At 43.5% G+C, this 19248-nt stretch overlaps 1 long non-coding RNA gene across 1 annotated transcript in view; it reads left to right on the top strand.

The window, feature by feature from the left end:
- The first annotated feature begins 74 nt into the window (after positions 1 to 74).
- LOC112657261 (uncharacterized) overlaps positions 75 to 19248 on the top strand; it is a 53141-nt gene continuing 33967 nt past the window's right edge. The window contains exons 1-2 of the long non-coding RNA XR_007408385.1: positions 75 to 232; positions 18961 to 19050. This is a non-coding gene — a long non-coding RNA (uncharacterized LOC112657261). The remainder of the gene's footprint in view (positions 233 to 18960; positions 19051 to 19248) is intronic.

Genomic DNA, 19248 nt, shown 5'->3' with positions numbered 1-19248 from the left:
GGGGCGCGGGGCGCGGGGCGCGGGGGCGGGGCGGGGGCGGGGCCTCGCCGGGAGCCTGCGCGGACCGGGTCCCCGCCTGGCGGCGCCGGGGGCTTGCAGGGCGGGGCGGGGCGCTGTGTCCCCGCGGAGGGTCCTGCGGGGCTGGCGGTCCCCGGGGCTGCCCTGCGCGCTGCCAGGCCACAGCAGGTGCGCTCCGCGGCATTTCCTAGGTGGAGAAGGCAGGCAGGCTGAGGTGAGCTGCTTGCACCACCACGCCATTTGGGATGCATTTAGGGGTATGCAGAGGTTTCTCCTCCGGACCTAGAGTTTTGTCCGTGATCAGACGCGAGGTGAGGAGCTCCGCTGGAGGGGGGAGGAGGGGGGGCAGAGCTCTGAGCCGCTGAAAGAACCTTCTCGTCCTGGCACTTTGAGTCCCTCACCTGGCCCCTGACCCCAAGGTCAGGGACTCCCCCTGGGCCAGATGGAAGAACGATGAAGAGTGAATTCAGTGATGATATTCAAGAAAAAAACACCTTCAAGTGCGTGAACACACTAGAAATTGCCTGTGAAAATCTTAGAAAAATGTGTAGGTGTGGGCAGGTTAGCACGTAAGTACAGTGAGTGACTCCTGCTCCGGGAGACTGCAGACCCCTGGTAAGCGGCGTTTAAAGGAAATGATTGCTAAAATCGTTAGTATTTGCCCAGCCATGCTACACATAGGATAACAACACCTCAACTTACGTAGAACTTAACTATGAAAAAAAAAAAAAAAAAAAAAAAGGAACTTAACTATGTGCCAGGCAGGCATTGCTTTAGGCTCATCATGTATATATTAATTATAAGCATACTAAATCGTTAAATCCTCACATCAGCTCTGTGTGTGTGTGTGGAGGGGATTCTTCATTATCCCAATTTTGCAGATAAGGAGGCCGAGGTATAGAGAGAAGTGGCTTGCGCTCACAATGACACAGATTCAACAATTACTTGTCACACTACTGAATGGGAGAGGACTGGAATATATACATTTACCCCCTGGACAGGATGTAGGATATAAGTGATATTTTGCCTGAAAAACACTAAGAAGCGACTCTATTTTTATTAGACAGGGGACAGACCAAAGCAAATGCTGAGAAAACGCTTCCAGGGGAAGGAACCACAGGGATGGCTGTGTGTCCTGGGTTCTTTTGGTTCTCAGCTCTTGTCCCAAGTTTCAACACTACTTTTCAACCCTATTGAAACTTGTAGGTGCCACTTAGTTCTTTCTCCCTTCCCAGTCTTCAAGAAGTACATCTTTAAGGAGTTTTGACATGTTGCTTGTTTTTCTCATATTCAGTGAGAAGATCTGGGGAACGTTTATTTAATCTTAGATTGTAACTTGGCTGCTGTGTTTTCCATCTTTGAAAGTCAGGAAGAATCACACATGCAAAGAATCCAGCAGCTCTCAGTGATATTTCAATTTTTTTTTTTTTTTTTTAATGATAGTCACAGAGAGAGAGAGAGAGGCAGAGACACAGGCAGAGGAAGAAGCAGGCTCCATGCACCGGGAGCCCGATGTGGGATTCGATCCCGGGTCTCCAGGATCGCGCCCTGGGCCAAAGGCAGGCGCCAAACCGCTGCGCCATCCAGGGATCCCTCTCAGTGATATTTCTATCAGAGGTTAGGCTTTGGAAGGACACAGCTGACTTCCAGTTGCCTACCATGTTGGATTCTGCTATGTGTCCTGGTCTCTTGAACAATGCGTGGAGAATCTACCATCCATTAGACTCCAGAGAGGTAGTCTCAATAGGGCTTGGAATTGAACAGACCTGGGAATCGAACAGAATCCTGAATTTGCCAACTCCTGCTATTAAACCTGGTCAGATTGCTTCATCACCATATTCTCATCTATAAAATGGTTGTAGTAACGTCTATTTCACATGTTAGGAGAATGAAATGAAATTCTATTTATAAAGCATTTTTCACAATGCCTGATACATAGTAAGTACTCAGTAAATTATGGTGGTGATGATGATGGTGGTGGTGGTGATGATCTAGCTGAATGTTTTTGGGAGCTTATGAATATTTTCAGCTGGGAGTCTCAAGTCTTCTCAATTTCCCAAGCATTCTCCATTTGCTTCTTATCTTCCTTCACCAGGTCTATTTCCAACCTATGCTATCTCTGGCCCCTTGGTGGATGTTTCTGTTTAGGTGGCATGGTGTAGGGGTGTGTGTGGGATCCAGGAGCCCAAGGGCCAACACAGGTCTTCCAAGTTCCTCTAGCACATCTGCCTTTGGTTCATTGTCAGTCTGAAGTAACTTGAGATAAGATAAGATGATTTACACATTTCAAAATGCCCTTAAAATGTGAATTATCACTACTATCCTTCTCAAGACCATAGTTTTTATTTATTAGTTCTGTAAACAAGGGAACAAATATGATCATTTCGAGGCAACCAAGTTTTCACTTGGAACATACTACCCAATTTCCCTGGGTTATATTACTTAAAAACATTTACCAGTGAGTGTCTTTTTAAATTAATTATTCAACACACATTTATGGAATGTCTGCCATTCGGAGCACAGAGGGTGAGATGCAGACAGAAGCATTATGGAAAGTCACAGGGAAAAGGAGTCAGGAGAGGTCATAGATGCTGGAGTTGTTTTACAGAGGGATGCTACAATTAGGTCTTAACCTGCCTTTGTGGATCTTTTGTGATTCCCTTTTAAGTTCATTTCCCATCACACTGAATGTATTCAGTGTTCTGTAAACACAGCTTGCACATTCTTCCTTCCCTTTATTTCCTTCGGTGGACCTTTGTGCTTCTTCTTCCATATCTGTGTCTGCATTCTTTGAGTCCAAACATGACCACCACCTTTTCAATTAAGCCTTCTTTGATATCCTTGAATAGAGGTCACTGTTCATTATTTTGAACCCATACAGCATCTAATCTTACCTGTCTTATGGTGCCACTACTTTTGTTTTTTTTTTTTTGGCCTTCTGTTGGCATTATTTATATGTTTATTCGCTCTCCAGGCTTGTAAACATCATGAGGGAAGGATCTACCCACAATTGGCTTTGAATTCTGCACAATGACTAGTATATCACTTTGTATCAAGTAAGTACTGGTTTTTGGTAAATGAATAAATCAGTGAATGAATGATGTGGATCTGGAGACGAGCCTTGACAAGTGGAGATTTGGATAAAATGAGGAGAGAAGAAGAGAGTATTATGACAGGCATAGGGGTGAAAAGCAACAAGAGTCAGGCTGCAGTCTCGGTTCTCAGATTTGTTCCTAGAATCCAGGATCTGTAAGACAGGGAGAGGACAGTGATGGAGAAGGGGCTTCATGTAATCAATTCCCTCATTGATGAGAGCCTTGCACTGCTGGACACTTGCGTGGCCTCCCTTGCTCCTGGGGTGACTGCAGCCTGTCCAAGCTGAGGCCTCGGTGTTCTGGTGTTCTGTACCAGACTGTCGCTTGTGATTACTATGCTCTCTGTGTTCCCGGACAGAACAGATGTCTGTCTGCTTTTTTCTGTTTAATGATGATGGCAGGTTCCCAATGATCAAGATCCAATTTCAGATCTTCTGAAATGCCGTGGCTGAGAAATCCTGTTTAGCCCAGTTCTAAGACCCAGCCTCCTTCATAGGAATCTTTGCTTTGCAGATTCATAGAGATCGAGAGCACAGTGGGCAGGAGTGGTCTCGCTTAGCCTTGTCAGATGGAGCAGGGAATTGGAGGGCATTCCAGGCATGGTCCTATCTATGTATATTTGTTTTTCCACATTCCGTTTTCTCCAACAATAAGTAACACTAGGAATTTTGTGGATCTTGTAAACCAATTGGTACAAGAGAATATTTGATATTTGAAATAGTTTCTTAGTTAGGTTTATCTTTGGAGGTGGAAATATATTAGTTGCTACTCTAGTAATAGGGAAAAAATCAGTTAGATCCTTTCTTATAAGAGATTGATTTTAGGGGTAGAGAAAGGATACCATAGAGCTGGACTAGCAGTACATGTGTTCAGAGCCTGAAAAGCTGCCCCAAGATCTTAAGCAGTATATTTCCATAGTGGTTTTTTTTTTCCTGTGTTCCTTCCCCAGAGCTTTATTGAGATATAATTGCCATGTGATATTGTGTAAGTTTGAGGTGTACAACACGTTGATTTATACAGTTACATCTTGTAAAATAATTACCACTAAAGCATTAACTAATACTTCCATCACTTCACATAATTACCATTTCTTTTTCTGGTGAGAACATTTAAGGTCAACTCTCTTAACAACTTTCAATATGTGTATAATATAATATAATATTATTAATTATAAGTATCATGATATACATTAGATCCCAGAACTTACTCATCTTATCACTGGAAGTTTTTGACTTTTGACCAACATCTTCTCATTTCCCCCACTCCCCAGCCCCTTGTGCTAAGTTATACTGAGATTCACAGATACATAGATTCTATCCTCTATAAGTTTCTGATCTTATCTGGCCCTGGAAATAAATTCTGTACATAAATAATTGTGATACATGTATTCCAGGAGAAAAACATATAAGCTGCTGTGGGAGTTGAAAGAATTGAGAAATTGCTTCTGATTTGGGGATAAATGAAGTACATCTTAGAAGGCTTTGAAAGAAGTGTGTCCAGTGATCTGGATCTTGAAATACAAGTGAGTTTTTTAAACTTGTGACTCCAGGGAGGAAATTCAGAGATGGACTGGAAACATGCCCAGTGTGGACGGACCCCGGTAGCTCTAGAAACCAACACATTTTTACTTCTGGGTTATTGCTTTTTTCATTCTGTTTATTCCCTACCTCTCCAGTTAGATTCAAAGCTTCTAAAGTATTTCTAAAGTATTTCTTGGTACATGTTGGAACGTGATAAATCTTTGGTGATCATGATGGTAGCTGCCTTCTGAAATTTTATGTTCTTCATGAAAGTGGAGACAGGAGTGTCAAGATTTAATCTAGAGTCACAGCTAATGTTTGGATGGAAAATCTTTTGTAACCAGTTGGTAGAGCTGGGGGGGGGGGGGCAGAGAGAGAGAGAGAGATAGATACACATATTAAACATAAGGATTAAAGGTTTTAAATATGGGAATTGATTTCAAATATGTTTTGTAGTCACTACAGAGAAATCATCACTCTGGCTTCAATGTCAAGGATGAGGTTATTATTTGAGACAGACACTAATAGATAGACAAGTTAAGCATAGCAGAATGTGGATATGGATATGTAGAAGATGGTTTGTAAGTAGGACTCTACTTTGTAAGTAGATTGTTTCTTAAAAAGTGAAAACCTATTCAGGGGATCCCTGGGTGGCTCAGTGGTTTCAGCACCTGCCTTTGGCCCAGGGTGTGATCCTGGAGTCCCGGGATTGAGTCCCACATCGGGCTCCCTGCATGGAGCCTGCTTTTCCCTCTGCCTGTGTCTCTGCCTCTCTCTCTGTGTGTCTCTCATGAATAAATAAAATCTTAAAAAAAAAGTAAAAACCTATTCAGTTACCTTCTTGGTAGGTCATGGCCAAGCAACTCACTGTTGCTTAGTGGATGGAAGAAGAGTATTGATTCTCTTTGTTCTAAACCCTTGTTAACCAGGCAAGCTTCTAATTTATTATGAAAGACAACCTGGGCCACATACACATTTTTCAGGCTCACTCTTACAGCCTTAGGCAGTTTCTAAAATCAGACTTAGGTGTTCAGATTTGAACCCTAAGAAAATCTGGCAGGACCTGAGCTTCCTTATAAGTAATTGGTTCATGTTAAAAGTTGTTGGTGATCCATAAAATTATGCCCAGTTGGCATCATGCCTGCTGGGAGGGATTTTATGTGACAGGACACAAAATTGGCTGACATGTAGGAATATTGTGATTTCAGGGGATCTAGGGAAGATCATTGCTCAAAAAAAGTCTTTCTCCAACTTCTAATTGCAGAAATATTCCAAAGTATCCTCCTTCTAGTGTGTAGCTTTTTTTCATGTTAAATTCTTCAAGAGAGGTTGATAATTCTTTGTATCTATTAGTCAAGAAAGGGCCTGCAAGTTTTAAAGTGAATGACCCCAAAGTCAGCAGGACCAGAGAAGACATTTTGCTTAAAGGAAGACAACTCCTCCACCTTTTTTTGTGGCAGATCTAATACTATCAGTACCAATAAATAGCATGCTTACTACTTTACGGTATTAATGGTATAGCTCAAAATGCTTGATAATGTCCCTACCTCTTGGGGAGTAAGTAACTAAGGGTTTCCTCCATTCTAAGTTCTGTCTTACAGTATTAACCTGACAGTTTAATGAATGAATTCTTTGAGTTGTTGGAGGAGAAATGAAACATATGCTATCGCTTCTTTTTCTCAGCTTATCTGGGTTCCAGCTCTGCTGGCTGCATATACACACCTTTAAAAAGCCCATCTAACAAAATGGCAGGCCTTGTATGAGTAGCTTCTTTCAATTTTGGAGGAATCAGTGCCAAAGGATTCCTCTGCTTTTAATTACTTCTGTGGAGACAAGTCTTATGTATAAGCTGGGTGTTTTTCAGCAGGTGTCCAAATAGCTGGGTAGAAGACTTTGTCCTACGAAATACTCAGACAATGAACATCTAAAATCTATTTTATAATAAATAGCCACTTAATTAGGTTTTGGAAGAATAGTTAGGAAACAAGAATGTTAAGGTTTAATGGGGACATATTTTTTATATTTATAAATTTATTTTTTATTGGTGTTCAATTTGCCAACATATAGAATAACACCCAGTGCTCATCCCATCAAGTGCCCCCCTCAGTGCCCGTCACCCAGTCACCCCCACCCCCCTCCCACCTCCCCTTCCACCACCCCTAGTTCGTTTCCCAGAGTTAGGAGTCTCTCATGTTCTGTCTCCCTTTCTGATATTTCCCACTCATTTTTTCTCCTTTCCAATGGGGACACATTTTTAAAAGGAGGCAATCAGTGATGCCTAGAGAGATGTCTGCAAGATTTCATCACTAGTTAGAGACAAACCTTACCTAAGACCCACGATCCCTGATTCATAGGCTAGTTCTATTTCCACTGCTTCCTGGTGTGGTGTCTGATTCATTTGTGTCACACTGAGGAAGGAGGAGGTGTCATTAGTCATCTTTTCCCCAAGGTCCACTAAAACTTGATGTAATAAAAACAGTAGAGTTATGTGTCACTATTATGATGCCCATACAACAACCAAGACCATAATGGGGAAATGGAACTTAGGGGAAATATTTCCTCTATCTGGAAGCAGCATATTGGAAGAGCAGTTTGATTTGCACAAGTTAGAAACAGTGCTTTCACTTGGCTTGTCAGAAATAATGACTGTAGATACATAATGCAATCTAGGTTGGATCCTCCGGTTTCACAGGCCCAGAACTTGGAAACTGTATTTTGGAGTTAGAGAGAAAGATGATTGGATTTTTTTTTTTTTTTAATGCTTTGAAATCCTATCAACCTAATTTACCTGGTCCTGAGGAGTTAGTTCAGCTGCTGTAACTACCATCCCACGTTTTGCCAGATGGCTCAGCATATGGCATAAGGGCCATATCCTTGGGTGTATATAAATACTCCTACAGTTGCTTAGTCAAATATGAGTCAAAGTAACATTGCTCTGTGCTGCCTAGAACTTTAGCGTAAGAGAGTGTGTTAGAGTGCTGTCCATTTCCCTTCCTAATTGGGGTATCCTTAAGTGCTGGCCTTGGGAAACCCATCTACACCCCAGATTTGTCCTCTTAGACCCAAGATTCCATGCTTTTTACCGTCTTCTCATTAAACCTCCTTTATTCTCTGTTCTAATTATTTCTTGCCTCACACTAATATTTTCCTTTCTAGGTGTTCTTCTTTTGTGTTTATTCTTCTTCTTACCTGTCATCCCTCTTCCTTCTGCCATCCTTATATTTGAGAGTTGCTTAACTCAATTCCATAGCATTTATTAAAACCAGTATCTAGAAAATATTTATGCATATTCTGTGGGAAGATATGAAAGGATTAAAGATGCAATCTCTAGCTCGTCTTGTAAGATCAGAGGTAAAGCAGACTGCATAGAATATCCACATCACGTTTCCAAGCAATGGATGACCCACAGTAGGGACAGGGCTGAGGCAGATAACAAATCCTAGCAAAGTGCCTTAAATTCTATAGACACCATGTATGCATGCTGGGTGAGAGAAAGGCCAAATTTAAAGTAAGGAGCCACAGTAAAATCTTGGTGCTCATTAGTGGTGAAGGTTAATCTGGGAAAATATTTTGCAACTTTTTGCAAGTTTCCATCCGGCTTTCTGCCCACATTCTGTTCCACCTACACCAAGATAATTACACAAACTTGCTTGCACGCCATCTTGGGCTCATCTCTCTATCACCCCCATCCCATTTGGTGAAATTATATCATTTTTCAAGACCCAATTGAAAGGTCACCTCATATGGGATACAATCTCTAAATTGCCCCAACTACCACACTTGTAAGGGTGTGTTGCTCTCCACATATCCCTCCATCTTGCCTCACTCTTGGGCTGAAGAGGCCAGATCAAGCTTTCAGAATCCTCCTCTAAAGAACATTGACTGCACTGAGCATGTACCATGTAGAATGCAAGCTGGGAAAATACAAAAAGATATAAATCATGACCTTGAACTCAGGGCTCATAGTCTAGTATGCAAACCCATACTTGTACATAAAACAATTCAGAGTGATAAGAATCATAATAGAATCAGGGTTTACACTTAATGACTGCTTTTAGTATTCCCAGCTGGAGCATCTTAGTTTGAGCTGAAAACAGTTAATAGGTTACTTGTGAAAAATGACTACAGATTAAATTTAAAAATCTTTAAAAATGAGAAGGGAGTATAGTTTGAAAGTACCCGGTAAGCTACTGACACCATAATGTGTTTCCTGTAAAATGACTACAGCCTTGCCCTGCGACCAGCTTCTTCTGGAGAGAGACAGAGGCTGTGGCTTGCTATGGGTGGGGAAGAAGGCTGAGGGAGGGAGCAGGCTGCAGATTCTCATGCTTAGGAATCCCCATTTCATAGTGTTGGTTTTTAGGCTAGAAGGCTTGGTTGAAGAAGGGAAGGCCTAGGGAGGGAAGATGCACCCTGGCCTGGCCATGAACATCACTGCTAAAGACCCACCTTAAGTGCCAACCATGCTCAGTCAAGAACTTGACAATAGTGAAAGCCCCAATCAGGCAATTATGCAATGTCTAATGTTCCTATGCTATTTTGCTTGTATTAACTCTACAGTCCTGGAACAGGAAATGTGCTTGAAACATTGGAAGTAATTGAAGATAAATAATTTTGCATTAAATCTGTTCTCTGCCAAAGAGTAAGCTCAGGGCAATGGCCAAGCCAACCCTTAGAAGGGGAATAAAGGACAGCTGAGGGGATCCAATTTTAACCTTCAGAGCATTGCACTCCTCCTCTGAATAGAGCAAAGGAGACTTAGCAGGCAGGGGGGAGGGAAGGGCAGCCGAGTGGTCAGCCCCGGAGCTAGCCCAGAGCCCTGGGCTGCAGTGTTGGACTGGGAGCCAGTATACCCTCTGTAACAAGGAGTGAAGGCTTGTTTTGTAGACCAGTCAGGTGCTGACTGGTCTCTGACATCTGTATGGGAGTTTTTTCAGTCTTTGGAATACAAAGAGAGTTAAAGCTATCCAAATAGTAAGCAAGTAGTAAGTCATTCCCACTCCAACCTCAGAGCACCTAGGTCTGAAGATGATTCCTTTTATAGGCACTACCAGCTCTGGGCAACTCCTCTGCATGCTCCCTGCACACCCCTTTCCGTGTGCTCTGAGTCTAGACCAGCAGCTGCTTTGTTACTGGATGTTGCACACAGCTTGACGTTTGGAACCCTGCTTGAGCCAGGTGAGAAGCAGGTATGCAAAGTATGCAGGTGGACATTCTAGCATTAGCTTGTCAGTTCCTCAAGGGTCAAGCCTGTGCTGTGCTCCTTTTTAAAGATGCAGCATTAGGATGATCTAGATTAGTGGAACTAATCAGAAACTTCTGTGTTGGCCTTTCTGGAATATTCCTGGGAGACTCCTGGTTAGCAGACAGTTCATCTAGAGGTCACTGGAAGGGACCATCAGAGTTCCTTTTACCTAATAGTCAGCCCTCCCTTCCTGCTCACTGCCTCCCATACTTGGTGGCGTTCTGTGTTTCCTCTGTTCTGACCCCCAGGGTCTGTGGTATCCTTTAAACAAGCAAATGGCCACCCGACTGCATATCTATGCTGGGCCATCCCTGGAAAGGGATGGGCAGCCTCAGCAATCAGTGCAGGTTATCCCCAGGGGAGCCCACCAGAATCCTGGTAGCCTGCCTGAGTGGAGGGAATATTCCAAAACCGCGCTCTTCCCTCTTCTAGAAAGAAACAGCATGGGCAGTTTTGCTGGGGAAATGCTCAGCTTTACAGCAGGGGCTTGGGTAAAGTTGTGGAGACACTGGATTGTTCTGGAATGTCTTTCCTTCCTCTTTGTTTCCTGTGACACTCAGTGACATTTCTTAAGCTCTTGTGTCAAGTGGCTTTGGTGAGAAAGACAGCTCAGCCCAGACTCTGCCCCCTGGAGCAGCCTGCATAGAGTATCATGGTAACATGGCTAGTGGAAGGAGTGTAGCTGAGGTCTTGGGATTGGTGCTGCTCTATTAGCAACAGAAACAAAAACAGTCTGAGGTAGGAGAAGGGAATGGAAACAGAAAAGCTATTTCTTTTCATTTCACTTACAGATTCTGAGCAAAATTGCTAAAGCCCTCTCCAATTTGGAGGAATAACACTTTGGTTACGTGTTGGAATAGAGCCTCTTGATTAATAAATGTGATTGGGACATAAAAGCACAGAAAACTGTGGCATTATTTTTAATCTTCACAATAATCAGGCAGTAAAGCATCACTTCCTTGGGGCATTGAATGTGGAAACTGCAAGCTTACAATTAGAATGCCTTCTTATAGGTTCCTTGATGGTGCCCATGTGTGTGGAAGGATGTCAGAAAAGCTGGTCAGGCAGGGGAGAGATACCTGCAGTGACTCCAACCTTTGGTCTGGGCCTGGGCATTGTCTTAATGGTTTTCCAAAAGGGCAGTAACAGTTTGAGAAGCTCACTCTTCACAGAGCTTCTTTGAAACAGCCTCTTTCCTGTTATCAAAAACCAAAACCACCTCTGCTCAGTGTGAAGACTCATGCACATGCACACATTTGTATGCTTAAAGTGTTCTCTGCAGATATTCTGTGGTTATACTTTTGATGTTTATCCTACTATGTGATAATCAGAAACTAATAGCAAACTATTGAGTATTAATGAGGTATCAGATGCTGTAATTTATCTGCAGTATCCCATTAATCCTTTATGTCCTAGCTCAGTAGCAACTCTTAGTGTCCCTCCTTTACCAACAAGGACACAGAAGTTCAGAGACATTACATGATTGGCCTCAGTCCATGAAGCTAGTAAGGGACCAAGGGCAGATCTGAAGTCAGGTCTCTGTACTACTTCACCATATTCTGATGAAAGAGACATGTGAGGGTGTGAGGGGATAGACCTCCCAGGGACTTCACAGTCCCTTTGTGGTGACCCTCCTGGGCTGCCCATAGAGATGTTCATCTGGACGAGGGGCCATTGCTTCTTCCCTAGAGAGTTATAGTTCCTTGACTATAGTAAAAGGGGATGAGGCTGCCGTATGTTCTGGTTTGTATTTGTGAGATCTTGTCTTTTACTGGTCACCCCCCTGCCCGCCTGTCTGACAGGGGTGAGGATGAGCGGAAAGAGTTTCTGTCACAAGTAAAAGCAAATCTGCTCATTTTCACTTACTCACCCACCCACTTACTTAGCTACTCATTAAATACATCTTTGAGCCCTTTTCTTCCTGCGTGACACACTGTGACAAAAGCCTGGGAATACTGTGGGAGAATTGGTCAGAATGGAGTGGACGTGCATTACTCATGTGACATATCTGAAGACTCCCTTCATGTGGTTTGAGGGAGACAATGCCAACCTCAAGAAAGAGATGAGGGGGCAGCCCAGGTGGCTCAGCAGTTTAACGCCACCTTTGGCCCAGGGCGTGATCCTGGAGACCCGGGATCGAGTCCCGTGTCAGGCCCCCTGCATGGAGCCTGCTTCTCTCTCTGCCTGTGTCTCTGCTTTTCTCTCTCCCTCTCCCTCCCTCTCTCTCTCTCTCTTTCTGTGTGTCTCTCATGAAAAATGAATAAAATCTTAAAAAAAAAGAGAGATGAGAGCATTAAACGAGAGACTATATGTGAAAGTACTTCATAAATTCTGAAGTGCTGAAGAGATAAAAACCACTGCTATCATTTATATATTAATGGGTTACCAAGATGGGACTTTGTCTCAGCTTCCAGGACGCCTCCAAGAGTTAGTTAGCATCTGCTCTCCTTGCTGGTTGCTCACATTAGTGTTCCTGAAATTCAAACCCAAACCGTGTTTGAGTTCCTCCTGTGCCCAAATGCGTCATCTTGCTCAGTTCCTGAAAGTGCATTGAGTAAGGAGTCAGTGCCCAGGACCCACTTCAGCTCCTGCCTACTTTGCTCTGAAACAAAAACGGCAACATTTGCTGTATATTCTCTGCAGCTTGCTTTTTCCCTGTCCTTATGTATCCAGGACACCTTACCAAGGATAGCCCTTCCTTTGCCATTTTTAGACCACTTTATTCTTTTTAACAGTTACATAGTATTTAATTACATAATTCAGCATCCTATATTTACTCCGTTCCCTAATCACAGGCATGGGTATTCCTTCTAACTGTCCCCATTGCAAACAATGTCTTAGTGAAAATCTTTGTACACATGTCAGTGTGGATTTGTGTCAGTATTTCTGTAAGATGAAAGTCAGATCGTGAGTTGGAGGAAATTCATGTTTTATATTTTGTTAGATACTGTCAAATTGTCTTCCAAAAAGGTTGTACCAATTTATACTATTTCACACTGTATGTATGAGTACTCCACATTCCTGCCAACACAGGATATTATCAATCTGTAAAAACATTTGACAAACTTATGGGAAAAATTCATATTTCATATTTCATGTTCCTTTGTTAACGGAGTGTTTTTGGCTTTTATATGTCTTCTGTAAATTGCTGTTATATGCCTTTCACCTATTTCTCTCCAGGTTGTTGGTATTTTTCTTCATTAAGTTGTAGGAAGTCTTTTATGTGTTTTGGATGTTAAGATTTGTTTGTTAGATACATTACAAGAGGTTGCCTTTCTGTATTGTTGAGTAAATCTCCTTTTACTCCTGTTAATGGGTTTTAATCTCCTCTTCCCTGAGAAATTCTTAGGATCATAAAATTCCATTCTTCTTTTGGCATGCCACACGCAGAATCTTGGCATTGAATTTTTGAGAGGTATCTCCCTATAGAATGATGCCAACAGGAATATTGGTAAAAGCATGAACTTTAGACACAGGTAGTCTGATACTGAGTGTTAATTCTATCATTTGCCAGCTGGGTGACTTTGGAAGAGTTGCTTTACCTCTCTGAGCTTTTGCTTCCTTACTGTAAGATGGGGTAGCTGCCATCTCTGAGTAACATAACTATCCCCAAAGCCTGGAGATGTTTAGAAGTCCCTCTTCTAGGAGGTTTGTGGCATATAAAGGGTTTGAGAACGACAGACCTCTTGGTAGTAAAATTATATAGACCAGGGAGATCTGGGAACCCTGAACAGGGCTTGTGTTGCTAATCTGGCAAATTAGATTTTTTTATGTTTTTTAATTGAGAACCAATTAACATAAAGGAAAACATATCGATTTTTGATGAATTTGGACAATTACATACACTTAAGTAGTTACCACCCTAAATAAGATATGTAAAACTTCCATCCTCTTCAGAAGGTTCTCTGTACCCTTTGTACTCTTGACAGCTTTCTGATTTTTATCACAATGTATTCATTTCCCTGTATTTGAATTTCATATATAAATGGGATCACATCGTATATATGCATTTGTGTCTGGCTCCTTTTACTCAACATAATTTGAGAATCTTTCATGCTATTTCATATATCAATACATCAGTCCTTTTAATCACAGAATGGCGTTCCATTACAGTGATATACCACAATTTATTTATCTATTCTCCCGGTGATGGACATTTGGGTTGTTTCCAGCTTGGGCTACTATGAGTAAGAATGCCATAAACATTCCCAGACAGGTCTTTTGGTGGACATAAATTTTCATTTCTTTTGGATACCAGAGTTGACTGTTTGAACCAAGTGTGTTTAGTTCCATCGGAAACTTCCAAACAGGTTTTCTAAAGTGGTTGCACCAATGTTTGCAATCCCACCAGCAACATGAGAGCATCCCACTTGGTTTTTTGAGCTGTTTGGACTTTAGCCCTTCTAGTGGGTATGAAGTTGTATCTCATTGTGGTTTGGCAAGTTGGAATTAATGTCTTAATTTTCAGTGGTGAGCTCTCTCTCCATACCCGTGTACCTTTCTCTTTTTCCATGTGTGTCGGCTCTCCAGTGAGATTTGAAATTCCATGAGGGCGGAGGCTCTGTCTAGTGTACCTCCCTTAAATTCTGGACTACACCAGACACAAGGCAGGGAACAGAGTGGCTACTTCATTTCTTGTTGGTGGATTTCTTGCTACTAAGAAACATGTGCAGACTGTTTTGTAAGGAGGACAGATGAGAAGGGCTGCCTCCACCAGATGCTTTCCAAATGCTTGCAACTTGTGTTGGTTTCCTTGGAGGCAGTTCTCAGATATCTTAGGAGAGACTGGCCCTGATTTCTCTCTCCCCCCTCCTCCCCTCCTCATTCTCTCTGACAATGAGGTAATCAGTTAGGGCTTCTTAGCAGCTGCTGGATGTAGGTGGCACTTTCATGTGTCAAGGGCTGTTCAGCAATAGCAAGTTCAAGAAGGCAGAGAAACAGGTGAGTTGGGATCTTTTATTGGTCAGCTTCCCTTTTCTAACTCAATTGGCCTCCTCCCTGCATTTTAACCCTGATTGATGCTACTTAGTGTCATGAAAATGGCTCTTTTTTTAATTTTTAGAGTTTTTTGTCCTTTGACCTGAATATATTCCCATAAAAAATGAAATAGATAAATGCAGTTGTCTACAATGTGAATTTTTACTTCTAAGAATTTGAAGGAAGATAGTCTACTGATAACCTAAAAATTTTCTGAAGATTATCACAGATTGCATGATTTTTTTTTTTTTCTGTCTAAATGTTGTATCAGAGAATCCTCTGAAGCTCTTTTCTTTGTTAGAAATCAGACTTTTTTTCGTCCATGAGAGTAGTGAGGGGCCTGGTATAGTGTAGAGCATCTCAGTTGGAATGCTAGAGTAGTCTTTGGCAAGATTGCATGAGGACTTGGAGCAAGGTACAAACCTTCCAACTTGCCTTGGCTTGCTGTTGGAGGAGGTCATCAAGAAGAGGTTGTGAGCACAGGCTGACCAGAGAGCTGGCACCAGGCAAGAGGAGGCTCCATAGCCCCTCCCCTGCCCTTGGATGTACCTTCCATGCACCATTCCTGTGGTGGGGACCATTTTCAAGGACACAGCCTTGAGAGTAAGGTGTTGCTGGGACCATCTGGAGTGTGCATGTATCTGTACAAACTTTAAGGTTCTTGAGGGCAGATGGGGAGGTCTACTGATCTGGCAGCTAGAGGATGAGCCTCCTGTGTAAGTTCCTTTGAGTATTAAAATCACTACCCACCAACCCACCTCTTTCTTCTACCTCCCTGCCCCCGTGTAGGAGGGGTCAGTTTCAGATTTCACTTGGGAAATCCTTGAGGTGTGAACCAGGATTTACCTGTCAAACCCCTAATCTGACAGTTGTGAGGGGCTCAGAGATTTGAAAAAAAAAATCAGACACTGTGGAAAGATATTAAGGTTTTAAGTATCACTGTCTTTCTTTTTTTTTTTTTTTTAATTTTTATTTATTTATGGTAGTCACACACACAGAGAGAGGCAGAGACACAGGCAGAGGGAGAAGCAGGCTCCATGCACTGGGAGCCCGACGTGGGATTTGATCCCATGTCTCCAGGATCGTGCCCTGGGCCAAAGGCAGGCGCTAAACCGCTGCGCCACCCAGGGATCCCTATCGCTGTCTTTCTTTAATTTCCTTGGGTAATGCATACAAGATATATTATACTTTGTCAATAGTTCTTGTTTTATGTATTTAGCAGATACTGATTGTATAACTTCTGTGGGCAGGCTTCATGCTGGGTGCTGCAGAGGTATCTGTGAGCCAGACAAGCCCTGTGCCTGGCTTTGCAGAAAGAAGTCAGATAGTGTGGTCATGACCAATAGGCAAGCAATCAGAACCTTTCAGTGAGCGAGTGATAGGGTTGTGGTGGGTGCTGGCCAGAGTTGTTGGGTTCCTCCCTTAGGCTTTGGGGTCAGGACAGGCTTCCCAGAATAAACCTAATCCACTTTGCAATGAGTGAATGAGACTTAATTAGGCAAAGGGACAAGAGGATCACTATTTTAGCCAGAGGGAACACCAGGTATGAAAGTTGAGAGGTGGGAGAGAGGGATGGCTCCAGGACCAGAGGTTGATTATTGCCAGAGCATGGGAATGGGAGGATTGTGGTGCAGACCACGGTGAAGGATAGGGCTGGGGCTGAAGGGAGAGGCTAAGGCATGTGGGGCCTTCCAAGTCATGTGAGGGAGTGTGTCCTGCATCTTAAGAGCAATATGAGCCTATTGTGTGGTTTTAAACAGAGGAACGCTATAATCAGACTTGTTCTCTAGCAAAATCTCTTTGGATTGCTGTGTGGAAGTTGAGAAAGGGTGAGGTGTGATGTGGGAAGGCTACCTGCAGAGACTGGGGTGAGAGGGGTGTGAGGGCTGGGAGGAAGCAATGGCTTTGAGAAATGATTCAGTACTTCGGGTTCTCCTGGTTTCCTCAGCAGTAATGTGTTGGCTGGACGACTCAGGAGGATGTAGAAATATTGGAAATCCAAATGACCTCTTTCAGCCCCCTGTGGTGCTATTTCTGAGCTTAGAATCAGTAACTGAAAGCTGAGTGAGACTTGATAAAATCACCAAGATGAATTCCAGGGTGAATCTGACTGTGTGCGATTTTCTGAGTATGCAGGCAGCATGCTAATTGCCATGCCCCTGCTTTTCTGAGCCGCATGATGCTAAAGACCAAAAGAATTTATCCTGGTGAGAAAAATGTGCCAGTGTTTCAAAACAATCAGTTTTCTCATAAGTCTGTTGCATCCAAGATCATCCTGCTCTGTGTAGAGGGAGCCAAACCCGCTCCAGAGAGCCAGTGGTGGCCTTCCTGGTCCATAGCACAGCTGCTGCTACTGGGCGCCGTGGGTGTCCGGTGATCACAATGCTTCCTGCTTTTTTGCTTTACCAATCATCAGATTGTCCATTAAATTATCCCTCTCCTCTCGCCATAGCTGTTATGTCATGCTCTCCTTCATGGTTTTTGAAGTTGAGAGCCAGGTGCCCAGTTCAAGTCAGCAGGCTCATTGCACAGGAACTGATGAAACTGACCAGCCACCTGCAGGAGCTTCCCTGAAAAACTGGCTTCCTGTGGAAGGAAGGACACAAGATGATAACTTTTCCATCTGTAGTTTAGTCAAGGAAGTCAGTAGCCTGCATTGGTATGTGCCTGTGGAGGAGAACTGAGAGTTCCTTAAAATCACCAGAGCAGATTGTCAGCCGGAGCTGCTGGCCACGACCTCTGCCTCTTTCCAGTGGCCACAGGTGGATAGGGTTGTGGTGGAGGTTTGGTGTCTGCTCCCCCATGAGGAGGAGGGGCTGGTGTTTGCTTCTCCATGCAGAGGAGGGCTTCCCCCACACACACACCAGCCCTGGGCCTGGCCATGAACATCACTGCCGTCTTTGTGACCGTCGCCCATTCCCGAGGTGCCTCTGGGGCAGGCTGCCCCTCTAGCTCCAGAGCCATTTCCAGGGAGGCTGGCCTTGCCCTCCTGCAGCTCTTCCATTGCTGGCTCACTCCGTTTTTGTCCCACTTGACTATATTGACTTTCTGGGCACAGAACTTTACTCTCATTTGGAAAATGCTTCTCTCTTCTCTTCTCTTCTCTTCTCTTCTCTTCTCTTCTCTTCTCTCTCTCTCTCTCTCTCTCTCTCTCTCTCTCACACACACACACACATTTGCTCACCTCTGGGACTTTGGTTCCCATCTGCTGTTGTACCCGCAGCTGCTGAATTTCATTCTCTGCTGGGTTTCTCCCTAACCGGCACTAGAACTTTGACTCTTCCAGTCTGCCCTTTACTGTGTGTGTGTCTGAAACGTGAAACATAAAGACAGAATCAGAAGGAAAGCAACTGGACTGTGTAATACAGATGTTCGCTGGAGTCACCCTGGCTTCTGAAGGGCAACTGGAACTCACTTGAACCTTTATTCCTGCAGCAATGGCATGCTTCCAGTCTCTTGGGGGGCACTGGGATGGATGCTGTGAAGTGGGCTATTTTCTTCCATTAGCTCTGCTTATCTGTTCCTTCCAATCATCCAGTTTCCTGGGGTTGTCTCGGCCTTGGTACCCTATGTGTGCTCTCTCTCCTGATAGTATTCCATGTGGGATACCTCCCTGCAGCTCCCAAGAATGCTATCCACAAGGGCTTGCAACAGAGCCTGACTTTAATGGAAGCTTCAGAGTTATTGAGGGAATTTATATTACAACACTGCAAAGCACTGAAATCAAGGGAGCATATTCTGCTGGATTTTAAAAGTCTGTAGGGGAAATGGTTCCTTGGCGGTTCATTCTCATTGGCTCTCCTCCCCAGACTCCTCTACTTAACAGTGTTAGTTGCTTGAGCCAGCCGCTAGCTCCAGTGAACAGAGAGCTGATTCAGTTGGTATTTGTTTTTCTGCCTTTGGGGGCTTGCCTTTCCTATTTAGAGAATCCAATCAGAGTCTTCTGTTTGCTGGAGCCTGCCAGGGCTGGCTAGAAAGAGCTGTTCATGAAATGTTCAGGGCTTTGGGGCCTATCGGCCACAGTAGGAATGTTTACATCACAGAAATTGGCAAATGTCATGAATCAGGTCCTGATGTTGTCTGGTTTGTTTTTGTGTTTTTCCAGAGAGCTATTTTAGTGGCAGACGACCACTTCAGAAAGCTTATCTCATGGAGAAACTTCCTTTCATTCTCTTCCCACACGGAAATGGCCATTGTAAGTTGTCGTATCTTTCTCTTCATCACACAGGCTGGAGTAAAACATGTTTGTGTTTGAATTTGCTGCCAGGCTTAGCTAGGATCTGCAGAGAATGTGCTGGGAGTTTAGATCTGGATGTGTCTGGGCTGTTGTTGCTGTGAGGAGAGACCAGGTCTGCTTTCCCCAGTTAGGTGTAGGTGTCCTGTGAGGAGGTAA

Source organism: Canis lupus, chromosome 35, assembly GCF_003254725.2.
Source record: "Canis lupus dingo isolate Sandy chromosome 35, ASM325472v2, whole genome shotgun sequence".
Classification (NCBI taxonomy): domain Eukaryota; kingdom Metazoa; phylum Chordata; class Mammalia; order Carnivora; family Canidae; genus Canis; species Canis lupus.
The sequence above is the reverse complement of the archived record's forward strand: the minus strand, read 5'-3'. Positions and strand labels throughout refer to the sequence as shown.